This window comes from Neopsephotus bourkii, unplaced genomic scaffold (genome assembly GCF_033783945.1).
Source record: "Neopsephotus bourkii isolate Nb327-2 ecotype Australia unplaced genomic scaffold, CSIRO-AGI_Nbou_v1 NB_1292, whole genome shotgun sequence".
Classification (NCBI taxonomy): domain Eukaryota; kingdom Metazoa; phylum Chordata; class Aves; order Psittaciformes; family Psittacidae; genus Neopsephotus; species Neopsephotus bourkii.
Genome location: NW_026901776.1, coordinates 658,290 through 672,948, shown reverse-complemented (window position 1 = coordinate 672,948; position 14,659 = coordinate 658,290). Strand labels below are relative to the sequence as shown.

At 46.6% G+C, this 14,659-nt stretch overlaps 1 protein-coding gene across 2 annotated transcripts in view; it reads left to right on the top strand.

Moving 5' to 3' along the window:
• Positions 1-14,659, top strand: part of TOMM20 (translocase of outer mitochondrial membrane 20) — a 113,531-nt gene that overhangs the window by 85,963 nt on the left and 12,909 nt on the right. The gene's annotated exons all lie outside the window — the stretch shown is intronic.

Sequence of the window (14,659 nt, the reverse complement as noted above, 5' to 3'; positions counted from 1 at the left end):
CTGTCTTCTGATGAAAACTGGGAAAGTAAAATCTCACACCTCTAATGTAATACCAAGGTCTAGGAACAGGAATTAGGTCTGGAATTTGAACTTCCACCCAGCAGCCAGAATGTTGCAGAACTTTAATTGCAGCCCAGATTTATTACCTGCTAGCTATGCTTAGTTGGTCTAACAATGAAAAAAGCCAAAGGCATTTAATCATTGTATCAAACCATCACTCATAATCGTTGTGTTGCACCTCTTCCCTCCCTAAACGGAGAAAGCAAATTATGAAAAACCAAAAAGCATGCTGCAAAGCTTCCCATTTTATTTAACCACTAACAAATCTATTAAAACCAAAGAAGTTTTACACCGAGCTCTTTACCCAAATGTTTTTTTCTCCTACAGTGGCATAATCTTCAACTCTTGCTGGCATGGATTCTGTACCTTACCTCACCTCACACCCAGCGCTGCAGCACCAGGTACCACTTCTGAGTGTGGCTCCCACCTACCAGTGACAACTGCATCCTGACCCAGGCCACAGCTAACAGGCTGCACTCAGTTTCTTGAGGGCAAAATGCTGGGGGAGGCAGGTCTGCAGCCACGGGTTGAACAAATGTACAAGTGGCACTTGCAGGCTGAGAAACCCATGTATTTCCTCGGGATGTCCCATCTCGTCAGTGTTGTCTTATCCTGTGGCACAGGCAGTCTGCAAAGCAGCAGTAGCCGTATCTGCTCTTGGAGAAGTCCTTAATGGTCTGTGCACCTTTTGGGGGAGCCGGAGCTGCCAGGTAAAGGATGCGGGTAGTGGAGGATGGTGTGACGTGTCACTTCCTGAGGGCGGAAGACCCAAGCTTCCTGAAGACATTGCTTCCCAAATGCTGTATCTGTAGGTGGACCCATGCCAGCATGCTCAAGCACTGATCAGATCTGACGCTGAGATTTCCCACTTCTCAGGGGAAACAGTGAGGCGGGGTAGGATTCGGGGTTCCTGTTGGGGCTCATTCCCGACAGGGGCAGGTGTCTCTAGGGGGCTTCTATGGTGCTCCGCTGGGGGCAGAAGGCCCAATACCCCTCTTGCTTGCACCAGGACCACGAGGTCACAATTTCTTCTGATGCAGCAGGGTTTCTTTTGATGTACCTCTAAGTGGGAGGGCAATATGGCTTGCCACTTTTTTCACATTCCCATGGACCTGCCCTGTCAAACTCAGCAGGAGCTTTGCTGCTGATTGCACCTCAAGCAGACACATTGCTGAGTGCGATAAAATCCAACAGAAATCTTTAAAACTCCCCAGATTACCTCCATTGCTGCAGTTCATTTTTTGTCCATGACTCCTCTGTGAAACCAGATACAACTAAAACATGCAATTCAAGAAGGCTTAGTGCCTTGACCTAAGTGCTAAGGTATTGCATGATCTGCCTGCCAGATACCACAGCCCCTGCTGTTACAGACAGGTAATTAGGTCACCACTTGTGAACTTCCGACACACACAGACTTATGGCCTGATAGCATGGATGCCCTCAAGGAAGTAAAGGTAAGTCTCCTATCATCATGAATCTATTGAGCACTGAGCTCCAAACAGTCATTTAGAATAAGATGGCTTCGGCCCTTTGTATTTTAATCCTATCTGAAGGCACAGAGCCTGTCTATGTGGATGTCTTGCTGGAAATGTCCCAAAACAGCTGAGGGAGCTGCTGTGATGGTGCAGTGCCACTTGGGTCCTGTGCAGGTGTGTGTGAAAGTCCAGCTTTGGGACCCTCCACAGGGGGAAACGGTGTGCTTTAGCACTTCAACACCATGGCAGCTGGTATCTTTGTGCCACAGCAAGACCTCAGAAGCCATACTGGACCGTGGTGGAGAAGCATACCTAAGGTAGTGCTGGCTGGAGGAGCACGGCTAAGGTAGACCGAGCCTGGTAGTGCTGCGGTTCCGAGTGTGTGGGACGTGGGAGGTGTCCTAAAAATGTTTCCTAATAATCTTTCTTGGGTGGAAATTGCAGGGGTTGGTCAGCTCACCTCCCTGTCTCCTTGCTGTATTGTGTATTCTGCATATTTTTTCCTCCTACTCCATCTCACTTTCCATTAGGCTCATGCTGTTATGTCACTCTCCAGTGGGTGAACTCAATATGACCAGGAAACACTGAAGGAAAATGAGATGCAGATGCGGTAACTGCATTAATATTCCCCTTCAATGCAGTTTCTGTTGGAGAGCTCAGACTGTTACTTTGACTTTGCTCCTCCATGGAGCACACTTACGTTAAAATATCAGTCTTGTCTGCCTTTTAGTCCTTATGGAAAAGCTTGTTCAACGCACTTCCATCCTCCTGGGTCAGCCTCCACGGGTACAGCATATCTGGTGGGGGCCACAGGAGACAGTGGAACCTAAGAGGGGCTTGGATGTTCCTTTAAGTTATGTAATGTCTGAGTGGTGCTTGTTTGTGTATTTTCAGAAAACCCAGATGAAAGAGCATGAGAAAATGAGTAAAAAAGGTTTTTCTCCATAAATTAATAGCAACCTCAAAACTCCTATTTCGGTGGTGGAAAAACTGCTGTGTGATGCAATGCCAGTAAAACAGAATCAACTGTAACTTCACAGAAAAATCAGTGATATCCTGATTAATCGCTGTGTTTTCTGAGGTTTCAGTAAAAATGGCTGACGATTATTTCTGAAACTTATGATGACTGTCTTAGTGCATAACCCTTCTTAACATCAATTTGGCAAGCAGAAAAGGAAATATATCATACAGCATTCCGCTCGTAGGGCCAAGTTCTGTCATATATCTGCTTGCAAAGCCTCTGTTGACTGCCTTGGGATTTCTCCTTGTAGAATGATGGCAGGACATGATCCAGACCCAATATAAATGTAACATATGAACCAGTATATCTTCAGATGGAGAAAACGTGTGCGGAATTTCCCTGTGCTATCATGTGCATACTTAATAGGCAACTGCATTCACAGTTATTGAAAAGAAGCACAGACGTCTGTGGTTAGACATCAATGACTATTGTGGGAGGGAAAAGGGGAAAACTGGAAGGCTTAGAATTTGTGCTTGATTGGTTTACTGAGAAATACAAGGCGAGAGAATTGAAAACAGTTTAGAATAGGACCGTAAGGAGGGGAAATTGGCATTGCTGGCAACACTGATGAAATATAATGTCCTTGCCAGAAGAGTATAAATAATGGGTTTCCTGATAGAAAATGTTGATGAGGCCAGCAGGGGGGAGAGCCTGAGGAAAATGTATGCATGTGGAAACTGAGTTTTATTTTGGCAGTGAGTGAAAATAACCATGAAGCCTGGACCTTGTAAACCTGGGAATCCTGAAATTAATAATCTCCAGAGTTAGCTGTTGGAGAGTGGCAGTCTCATGAGGACCATCTGCTTTTCAGGTCTTGTGTATCCTTCCCTATTTTAAGCCCTCAGACTCACTGCTGGACATATAACATCTTGTGAAGCAGTGGTTAGCTGAGGTAGCAGTCTTCATTTAAACAAAGGTCATAGAGAGTGTAGGAAGTGCTGGTGGCAACGTGATGTTTTGTTACTGGCTCTGCTTTGGGAAGGTTTTACATTACATGCATCTCTGTACTATCCGATTGATGCCTTCCTCACGTGTGTTACATTCCACCACTATATGTGCTGTGCTATCTTTTTCTAGTCCTCTCTCCACAGGGAGGAATGTGTATCATATAGTACTTTGTTTCAGTAGAGTTTCTTGCTTAAGTCTGCACTACGGGACATGACCTAGAGGTCTCTTGTCCAAACCCCTGCTCAGAGCAAGCGTAGCTTCTCAGGGAGATCAGGTTTTTCAGGGCCTTGCTCAGGCACATCCTGTGTATCTCCAAAGATGAGGATTTCACAACTTCCTTGGGATGTAGGCCTGCTTCATCAAGTAGGATGATCCTTCTTTATAACTTTAAATGATTGGTACTGATCCAGGTTTTAGGCCTTTACAACACAGGATGCTATTCATTGCTTTGGGGCAGGTTTGGGCTGCTTGAGTAGAAGCAGATGAAGGAAGATTTCCTTGGCCTGACAGCAAACCTCATTGTCAGCCCCAAGAAACTTGATCTAAAGAGGCTTCCACAAAGGCAAGCCTTAGGCTACCTGGCAGAGGGAAAGAGATTCCTGTGGGGAATAGTTCAGAGCAACTCTGAAGCTTCCCTTGAAATGTCCTCAACAAATGCTGGTCTATCTTCACTGATAAGGACAGGAATGTAGGAAGATTAGCTTCCCCAGTGCTTCCCATATGCATCCTCTATGCATGAGCCTTTCCACCATTAAGCCTGAAATCTGCACCCTTGTTGTTTCATCTGGACAGAAAACTAAGGAGATCTGGAAAGGCAGTGGAACAAAGATGCCAGTGAAGGGCAGTGGTTCAACAGCTTGGGTTGGTGTACAATAATGATAATGCTGATGATTTCCTAGCCCTTCAGCTCTTTGTCCTGTGCATAGGTTGTGACTGTCTTTCAAGAGACATGGAAAGTTGTTGAGATAGAGCGCTATTTGTGCTCAACCGCTGTTTTTCATCACCTGGGAACTGTAAAGTCTTGGTCTTATACAGGATCTCCTGGCCAAAATCCCAAACCAAATGGGCTGCCTTTACACCCAGCTTTGTCTACAAATGTGAATGTATTGGTGGTTAAGACCTCCAAACAGTCCATCAAATGCATCCACACGTCAAAGGAAAAGCAGACTGGTGATCAGTTAAAAAGGCTTGCCATATTGTGCCTCTGATCCCCACAGTCAGACCTTGATGGGAGCCAGAGGTGAAGTGTTCTAGGTGGCAAGGCTCCTAAAACCCCTTCCTCAGCACCTGTAGTCTGTAGTAGCTGTAGTCTGAGCAGTCAAGCAACAATGACAGTAGATAGGGAAGACAAAAAATCAGTGAATATCCAGACCAAGCGTGACCTCATCACTCTTCACCACACCATGAAAAAATACTTGAAGCTTCCCCACCATTTTCCCTTCACATGCAAGCATGATGCTTTGCTTGGGGATTGTCTTCTGTGGCTGAGGAGCCATGTGGCGCAGCGATACGGAGATGTGCTACAGCTGTGGTTCAGGCGCCTCCATCCTCGGCAAGGTCCTGGCTGGGAGGACATAGCAGAGATGTTTGCTACATCTTCTTTGAACTTCATCTGTGCTTAGATTTTCTGGCAGATAGAGCTGGATCTTTTAACTATTTGTGTTGGAGGAAAAAAATAATCTGTGTGCAATGGTGAGACACTGCCACGGGACATTTCATTGTATATGTGTGACTCTTGCTTTGGTCCTTTGCTCCATGTTGGGGTTTGATGTCGTAGTGACAAAACACAAGCTGCTGTCACTTTATTAGAAAGTGTTGCAGGTCCCACTGAGCTAGTGGAGTACAGGTCACTCCTAAAAATCCACACATGCCTGCAGCTTGCAGGGTTGTTGGTGAGTCCCTCCCAGTGAAGCAGCATTCCCCTTGGTATGCTGCTTCCCTTCTGCTGCGCTTGTAGCCTGGCTTCCCGAGACAGCAAGACTTGTGGGGTCTTGCTTCACATGTGTATGAAAGAAAGTCCCTGACAAACATCTTTCAACATCTGGCAGATCTCAATCAGATTTGTCAGTAGGGTGGAATCTCAGCAACTTTATATTCCTACAAGTTTTGTGAAAATAAACAGCCAGGTAAAGATGAGACAAGCCCTCATTGATATTCCTACTGTGAGAAAGGCTAAAGCAGAAGCTCGTATCTTGTTACAGCATCTGGATGGGAGACACAAAGCTCCAGGGTTTTCCCTGGCTATGGAGCTGCTTGTTTATTTGCCCATCCCAAGCCAAGGTGAAGCAATGTGTAGAGAAAGATGGAGCTGGGGCTGGTTTCCCATCTGCAGTAAAGATGTCAGTCCTGTAAGCACTTAGAGCTCAGTCAAGAGGCAGCCTCTCTCGAGGCCCTTCTGGATCTTTTCCCTGTCCACTCTGTCCAGCCAAAGGCTGGTTTGTGAAGTGTGTGCCGTGTGTGCATGTCTCCCTTCTGACTGCTGGCAAACAAGGACTTTCTTCTTCAAAATGGAGCACAAATGCTTATCCAGAGTCAACCGTCTCTGGCCTCCTGTCTGCAGGATCTCTTTTATGAAGTAAATGTTTATGCTTTCAGACTCCCTCTAGGCCTGTATAATCTTTCTGCACATGGCTGCAGGATAAATCTGTTCTTGCAGTTAGCAAAGGAGTAAATGCATTCTCCAAAATCTTCAACGAAACCACAAGAATTGGAGGGACACCAAACCAAAACATTCTTCTCCTTTATGCTGCTAGAGCTGCTGGGAAACTGGATATTTTGCAAAGGAACTGGCTTCCCCCCCTGCCCTTCACTGCTTTTGGTTTTTTTTTCCTTGAAGTCTGCAGCACTGGAATGAGTGAATTATTTCCTGGGGCAGCTGCTGTGTAACATCCAATACTTGATTCTTTGAGCTCATAAAAATAAGTGCATCAAGACGAAGAAAGTGGCAAGTTGATCAGCATTCCAGAGCATCGGGCGGCTCCAGAGATTTCATGTTTGTTTCCTTGGCATGTGCTAGATATGTCCGTCTTTCCTCTTTCAGCTTCTGCAGGCATCACCTGCCCCTTGTTCTTCTTCAGAAATAGATGAAGTATATCTGAGACACAGGGCCTCAAGGGAGCGCCTGTGGAAGGAGTGGCATAGAAAACAGTAGGAAGAGAGAGAGGCTTGTATCTCTCTTCAAGGGATGGAGATGATAGGTTTTAAAAGCTTTAAATGTCTGAACAGTTGGTGAAACTTCTTCCAGCAGTGCAGGCTGAAGGGAAGAGGAAGGTGTACTCAGCTGGGGATGTCAGTTAAGATGCACAGGAAAGGAAACCAAGGGCTGTGTGAACTGTGTCTCCCCAGCTCTGCAGCACATCAAAGTCAGCATGGCATAAAGTAGATGTTCCTTTTGTCTGAGGGATGGTTCACCACAGGTTTCCTATTGTAAACAGTATTGCAGCTTGCCCATCCTAGAAAATAGCATTGCAGCTTGCCCATCCTAGCAAACAGCTGAGGAAAGAACAAAATGGCACTTTGGGTTTGAGAGCCATACAGCTAAAAGGCTCTGGCCCAGAGGAATCTGCCTGGGAGCCAACACCACCGGGGTCCCCACTCCATGGTGCTGCTGGGAAGCACTATGGGCAGGGGACTTGCATGCAGTGCTCACCCAGGGCAGCATCCTTCACCTCCTTCCCTTCTTCTTTGCAAGCAGCATCAGAACCAGCACCAGCGCCAGCACCAGCATCAGCTGAGGCAAAGCTGTGCAACCTGTGAAAGTCCATATGGGTATGCTGGTTCACACTTCCCAAGGATGTGGCCTGTCCTCCCTGCCTTCAGCTGGTCTCCAGATCAGTGTTATCTTAGGAACTTTGGACCCCAGTGTGCAGGAAGCAGCTACGTGCTGCAGCTGATTGCACTTCAGAGGAGCTCTTGCAGCCTGTATTTCTCTGCTCCTTGAAATACTAGAGTATTCTCCAATATTTCATACACTTAATGCAAAAAAATTGTTCCCTCCTGTTTCATCTTAGATGTATGTGTGGAAGAGCACATGCTTGGGAGATTCTTTTGGCAGCTGAGGAGGGAACAAAACATCCATGGATCTCTTTCATCCACTTCTATGCTGTTTTAAAGGCCCCTGATACACCCTGATATCACTGGGGCCTTCTTGGGTACAGAAAAAGATGAGTGTGAGACCCTATCAGTGTGTGGGGCAGCAGCAGGCTGTGCATTACACTGCAATCCCTGCAGTGTATGGTTTGTGACACCCCCCCCTCCCCCTGCCCCCTTAATCTATCTGCTTCTCATCTTTCCATCTATGAAATGAGGCATCTCTTTGCCTTTGGAGAAGCCTCTGAAATATGTGGAGGAGCAGTGCTTTGTTCACTGGTAAGTATTGCTGTTACTGGCTGGCTTCTGGGTTTACTGGTATTTGCCAATGGTATTTGGCAATACAATCAGTATTGTTGTAGGTATCTGTGGAGCTCGGGAAGAGTGAGAAGAATATTATTTGAGGTGAGAGCAATTCTGTTTATGGCCTTCTAAGGTCATGTCTCAGAGCACATTAAGAGAAGGTACAGGCAGAAACTTCCTGGACAGTATATTTGCTTCCCTATAACAATATATGTGAAGTGTTTTGAAGAAGGCAAATACGGAAATGACAAAAGTGATTAAATCAATAAATTAGAGTCATATTAATAAAAAATCACTTCATCCACAGAATGAAGGTTTAGACAAACATTAAATAGGAAAGAAAGTTACCCAGGAGGAAACCAGTGCTGGCATTAATTGCAACCAGCTGAAAAGTACCATTATCTTTCTGAAAAATGTGCATTTATCTCCAGTAATAGTCCAAAGTGCTGCCACTTACTGTAATGCTAACACTGTTGTTGGGGGCTCCGCTTTGGCAAGCTATAGGCTTTTTTAATTATAAAAAGGCAAATTCCTGTATTATGGGAGGGGTGTGCAATGGCATGTGCACATTTGCTAAATTGAGAAAGTCCTTTCTTCTCCTCATGTGTGAGGAACTCAAAAAGACAAGCATGGAGGCTTTCTGTTTCTGTGCAAAGTCCTGGCAAGCTGTGTAAAGGAATCCAAACTGTGCCAGTGCCTCACCGCAGGCCCACCACTGCTTTACTGCACGACCTTGGGCAAGTTGCTGTCCCTATCCTTTTATTTCCTCTGCAAAAGGGATAAACTACCCTGAAGCAGGTGTTAGCTAGTATGTTAACAGCAGGATCCAGAACTGACTACAAAAGGGAAGTACCACATTATTACAAGCAGGTGACCTCCTATAGGACAGAAGCGTTACAGTGAAGGTCCTTTGTAATGAAGAGGAAGTGAAATAATAAAAAGAGGGAGTCCAAAGGCTTACCAAGAATACTGTCAGTAACTTGTCATGGACAGCCATCAATGGAGGCTGGTTTGGGGATAAACTGCACAGGTCCAGCATCCTGGTGGGCTTCCTAACAGTGGTTTGAGGCTTTCTGTGCTGTTCAGTCATCCTCCACAAGTAGTCCCATGGACACCACTAGTGCTCCTGGAGCACAGCACCACTCCAGATGTGCTGGGTGGTAGGAGTCTCATCCTAAATCAATCTCAAAACAGGGGTAACATGCCAGAGACCTTTAGTGCTTTCACTAAAAATAATAGTTTTGAAAAGCTTCCATAAAGTGGCACAGCTGGAGTTCAAAAAGGCATTTTATGGCTTTGTGCCTTGCTTTATAAGTGAAGAGCAGAAAGGAATACATGGTATGTATGCTGTGTTTATAAGAGCAGAGAGATCTGGGTGTGTAGATTGAAATCCCGTGTGGAAGTGTGTGAAGCAAACCCAGAGTGTCCTTGGGAACTAAGATGAAAATAACCCATGACCTTTCCCTAATGAGCTGTGTGAGAGGTTGGTAATGATGGCCAGTAGACTGCATGTGTCATAACAGCATCTCATACGCTGTATCACAGCAGGATTCACAGCAAGAGCTCACTAGTCCTGATTTCTCCATCCATTTCCAGCACAGCATCTATCCTGTGCCGAGTCCTTCAACCACACCCATCCTCGCAGCTACAAATTGCTTTATGCGATGTCTGAGTGCCCATGGTATCCCCAGGCCCATTTTCTTTCATCGTGTAGCGCATCCCAGCTGGTTTCCTTCCCCCCTCCCTGCATTTCACATGAATACCTTGAGAGTTACAGTCCCAGGGCCATGCACAGAGGTGCATGTGCCATCACAAGCCTTCCATGCATGCTGCAATTTGCTCTGCACTTCCAGAGGGTCTGGGGGCTGGAGCCTTAGGAAATGTTGTGTGGTTGTCCACCAGCTCACAACAGCATGGGAACACCGCAAAGCCTCTCCTTGTGAGACTAATATAGGTTAGAGATGAGTATTTGACCCACTTCCACATGTCAAGCAAATTACCTCTGATATTTCAGGCCGATGTAAGTGAAGGAAATCTAAGCTATCCTTGTGAGGCTAATATGTTGGTATGGCATCATTAATAACAGACTTTTCACCTGAACTGCCAATGTGTACTTGATTTTCATTCTTAGTAATCATTTCTTCTCTCTCCTCTCCACAGCAGTAGTATTTCATAACTACCAGAATGGTAAGGACTGTGGGGCCTCTGGCTTTAAAGTAAATGCTTTCCTCAGTGGGAAAACGCCCTCTGGTTCCATGAAGGGGACATATACTACCCTGAAAAACAAAACAAACACTCATCAGAGCTTCCTGTAGAAATCTGGGAACTTGGGTTGCCTTTTTTGCCTGTGTTTCTTTTTAAACACTGATGAGGTTTAGCGCAGAGGAAAATGGCCAGTGCAAGGGGTTTTTGCTGTTGGGTCAGCGTGCCTGAAGGAGGGTGTGAGAAGAGGAAGGAAGAGCCATCACCAAGCATGATCTTGACTGTTGCCGTTGGAGGTGGTTTGTGTGTTGTGGTGGGATGAGAGCGGGATTGCCACGCTGGTGTCACCAGTTATAGTAGCAGCTCTGCTGCAATCAGCTGGCTTTAAATGAGCTGAGCAAAGGAGCATGTCAGAAGAAAAGCATCTCTTTTGCTCCGTAAGGGGCTATGGTCCATCTTTGTACCTCTTTGTTGTGCTTCTGAGCACTTACAAAGCATGTTTGCACTGGTGGCATCTAAAAATCCCCAATTCAGAGGGCAGTTTCATCTTCTGTTGGGCTCTGCCAGGCGAGCCAGAGGCACCGGGCTGCCCCACACAAGCTCTACATTCACCCCTGGGCTGTGGTGGCTCCCCAGCTCACCTGACACCCAAAGCTGGAATGCCTTGCCTCCCCTGGGGCCCTGGGGCTGTGTGCTGGACCCTGCTGGGACTGGCTCCTGTTGGCCTCCTTGGATGCTCGAGGCCACCTGCTTCTGTGCTGATGGGACCACAGTTTGCTGTAGCAAACATGAGAAGATCCATAATCAAGCAGAGCTTATTGAAGAATCAAAGTGAATCCATACAGAAAATATAACTTGCCCTAAGTTGTCTGAATCCCAGCCTTTGATCTGGGAGTCCCCCTGGTGCCCTCAGAAGAGTCTTGAGCCTTGGGTTTTAAACCTGGTGTCCACAGTTTGGTCCTTGGTGCCACCAAGACGCACCTCCTTTGTGGCTGTGCATCCCCCCTGCTGTCCTCTTTGAGCTCTCTTCATGAAGTATCTGTGTTTAGCCAACATGACCCAGTTGTTCCTGCTCACCCAAATCATGGGATTTCAGTGCTTGAGCAGGAGCTGTGTCTAGACAGCCAATTACTCTCCGCTCTCCTGTCTCTTAAGAAACTTCAGTGCAAATGTCTTCTTTGACCTTGCATGTATAATTATTTGTCTTCCCTATAAATAATGGATTTCTTTGTTGCTGGTTGGTGCTGATTCATTAATATTTTGTTACCTCCTTGAGTTTCAAACATACTTACCATCTTTCCAGTCTACTCTTGCTCCGAAGCCTTGTTCCTTTGCATGGTTCCTAGCTCTTATCTCAGCTGATACTTCCAAGTTTTCCCTAATCCCATTCACTTTAAATGCAGATCCTCTGCTGACAATACCTGTTCTATCACAGCATCCCAGCCTATGAAGAATGGGGTGATATGTAGAGTTACCCCCGCTCATGTATTCAGAATCTCCTCTGTGTGTTTATCACCTTCATATCAAACCCAGGAGTCTCAATTAATTGACAGTTAAGGGAGAGGGAAAAACACTGCAGAAAGCTTCAAAGTGGGACCAAACCTTGGGGCGTGCACTTCACATAATGCAGAGTATTTGCCGAAGGCATTTAGTAGCAAAATTTCATGGAGGGCAAACCCAAAATGAATCTGATGAGCTTGTGGAAGGTAGATTCCTAGAAGGGTTGTAATAACACTGGTTCTGTTTCCCAGGTGATAGCTGGTGGTCATGGTTCTTCTGTTTTCCTCTTTGAAAACCAACCCATGTCAGGTTAGCCCCTCGGGTCTCAGCTAACCCCTTGCAGCACCTGTGTGCTTCTGGGGGCAAGAGCAGCATTGCATGAAGCCTGGCACAACAGAAATTGAGCTTTGGTTAAGGGCCCCTTGGGCACTCCTCTAATTGAGATGCTTAGTACAGGTAATTAGTAAGGATGCTAATTGTCCATTTTTAAGATCTCATCTTTCTCACACTGCAAATTGGCTGGTAGAGAGAGGAAAAGGCACAGGAACTGTCAGTACCTCTCTGCAGACAGCATGCTGCACTTAAAGAAAACAGTCTTTGAGAAGTGCAGTAAATTTACTGTAATCTGCCCAAAGGCACTATAGCATGTAGTGAAAATTATAGCAACCAGTACCCTTTTCTCAGGCAGGAGAGGAACTCACAGTGTTCTTGTTAGGAGGAACTACAAACCTGGCAATAGCTGTACCTCTCAGATGGGAGCAAAAGGGCTACCCAGAAACAGGGAGGGCAAACAGGGCACTGTGCTTTCAGATCCCTGAATTTAGAAAGAGCCCCAAACCTGTGATATTACAGTGCACCTCACTAGAGCAGAGCAGGAGGTCTTAGCCCCACATTTGCTTTGAGGTGCCCTACTCTATCCCTCTCTCTGCATCCAGAAGAGCTGGGTGACCCATTGGGAGGCACCTGAGTGCTCGGCCTGCCTTTTGAGGATGAAGGACACAAGTGTTGTACATGCCAAGAGCCACAATCTGTGTGCCCAGCAGACATCATTTGGTATGATGGCCCAGGCTCCACATCCTCTGTCTCGGGTGCCTCACCCTTGGAGATGGGCAATCCATCCCTGCCTGCCCTGGGGTCGCAGGGGCAGCACAGTGGCACTGGCCAAAGAAGCCAGAATTGGGTTAAAGGGTTGAGGCAGAGATTCCACTGGCCCTGCACACCATGTAGCTATTTACCACAGTGTGTGTAATGCACACCAATGCCTGTAGCAGTTCACACCTGCTCACCACACCTTCCTTGCACTGCAAGAACAAGGAAATTGGCTCTTTGTGGCTGTTTGCAACAGTGCCAGAGTGTTTCACCCATTGATGGAATATTGCAGAAGCACACAGCACACTGCTGCACCCTTGGGAATTAAAAGAAGCTGATTTTTTTCTCAGCTTCACTGGAACCAGCAGGAGACCCAATACACAGAGCATCAGGGATGCCGACCCTCTGATGCCCACGCGTGCAGGCAGACCTTGAGCTGTTCATTCTGACAGGTTTTCCAGCAGCAAGCAGCCCTCCCAGCTTCACCATACCTGCAATCTTGTCCAGCACAGACCCTGCCTCTGCTATTGGTAGCAGCCTGTCCCAGCAGCTCATGACTTGACTGGGGAACAGGGCAGAGTCAATGAGCTACTCAGGTCTACTGAGTCCTTAACCACAATTGCTCAGACAAAAACTATTTTCAAACATTTAAATACATTTAGACCTTGCTATACTTTTAACATCTCACTTGACAACCCACTGCATACATCCTAAATTCCATCCCCTTGCAAGACCTACCTATCTTTTTTATACTGGTAGCAAGGTTTCTGCAGCCTCACCCTGGTATTTCTGCACAGTGAAAGACAAGGCAGAGGTGGAGTGGGGATGCAGAACCTGTACTGTGCTGCCAGGGCTGGTCTGGGATGAGCAGTGCAACACTTAATCAGTTTGACATGAGCTGTGTGAGAGTGGGACTGTACATGTAGCACACTGCCAGGTGAGTAGCTTGGTGTCTTGGGAAAGTCTTCATTCGGTCTCCATAGCTGACTGGCTGCCCTGAAATACTGATGTTTGCATTGTTTAGAGGAGGTCCAAGCTACAGATTTCAGTTTCCCCAAATTTAGGGTATTTTGGATCTCTGGCTTTGGTTTGGCCTCTTGTTCATAGGTGGGGACCAGTTGTATTAGGTAGAGAGCTGAGTTCACGTGATAAATCTGCTTCCCACAGTATGGGGCAGTAGCTGGATTCATCTGGTGTGTCTGTGTGCAAAACAACTAGATTTCAAACCCCACTGGTTCCATAATCCAGGGAATTTAAAAAGCCCTATTTCTTACAGATTTGTGTCCTTTATCTTCTGCAACCCTACTGAAACAGTCCCAGATTTTCCACCGTAACCCCTATGGCTTTCTTTACCACTTAGTATCTTCAGATCCTTTTCAAGTCCCTGCCTCCCACTAACTTTTAGTTGTCTTCCACCTTATTGCTGCTGTATCCTCAGGTCTTCTCCATGCTTCCATCTCCTTGATCCAAACATTCCCTGGCACCTTCTGTGACATGTTCCCTTGGGAAACCTGGCTTAAATGTAAAATCAAGTCTAAGCACTTTAACTGGATCAAAATCGGCCCTTTACAATTTCTGCAAACGCAGCAGAGTGTATTTTCTGCTGGAAACTGAGCACACTTCAGAAGTGTGCTTTGGAAGGCCAAACACTGCCCAGACCTGCTGCTGTACCACTGCAGCAGGGGCAGAGCATCCACTGTCATGTCCAGACTTCAGGCTGCAGTGTCTGGCTACCATCAAGCTCACCTAAAACTACCCTGCTGTCACCAGAGTGACACCAGTTCCTGCATTTTCCCTATTCCATGTGCCCCAGAGTGCTGTGTGAGCTGTCCTGTGGCCATGCCATGTGTTGGAGATGTTCACTGGTCCACATGGAAATGAATGACTTAGTGGGGCAGGGTTTGGCTTCCAGAGGGTTGGTGAACAGAGGCAGTTCACCCCACAGCTCCATGAGCCCTCAGGCTGACAACCT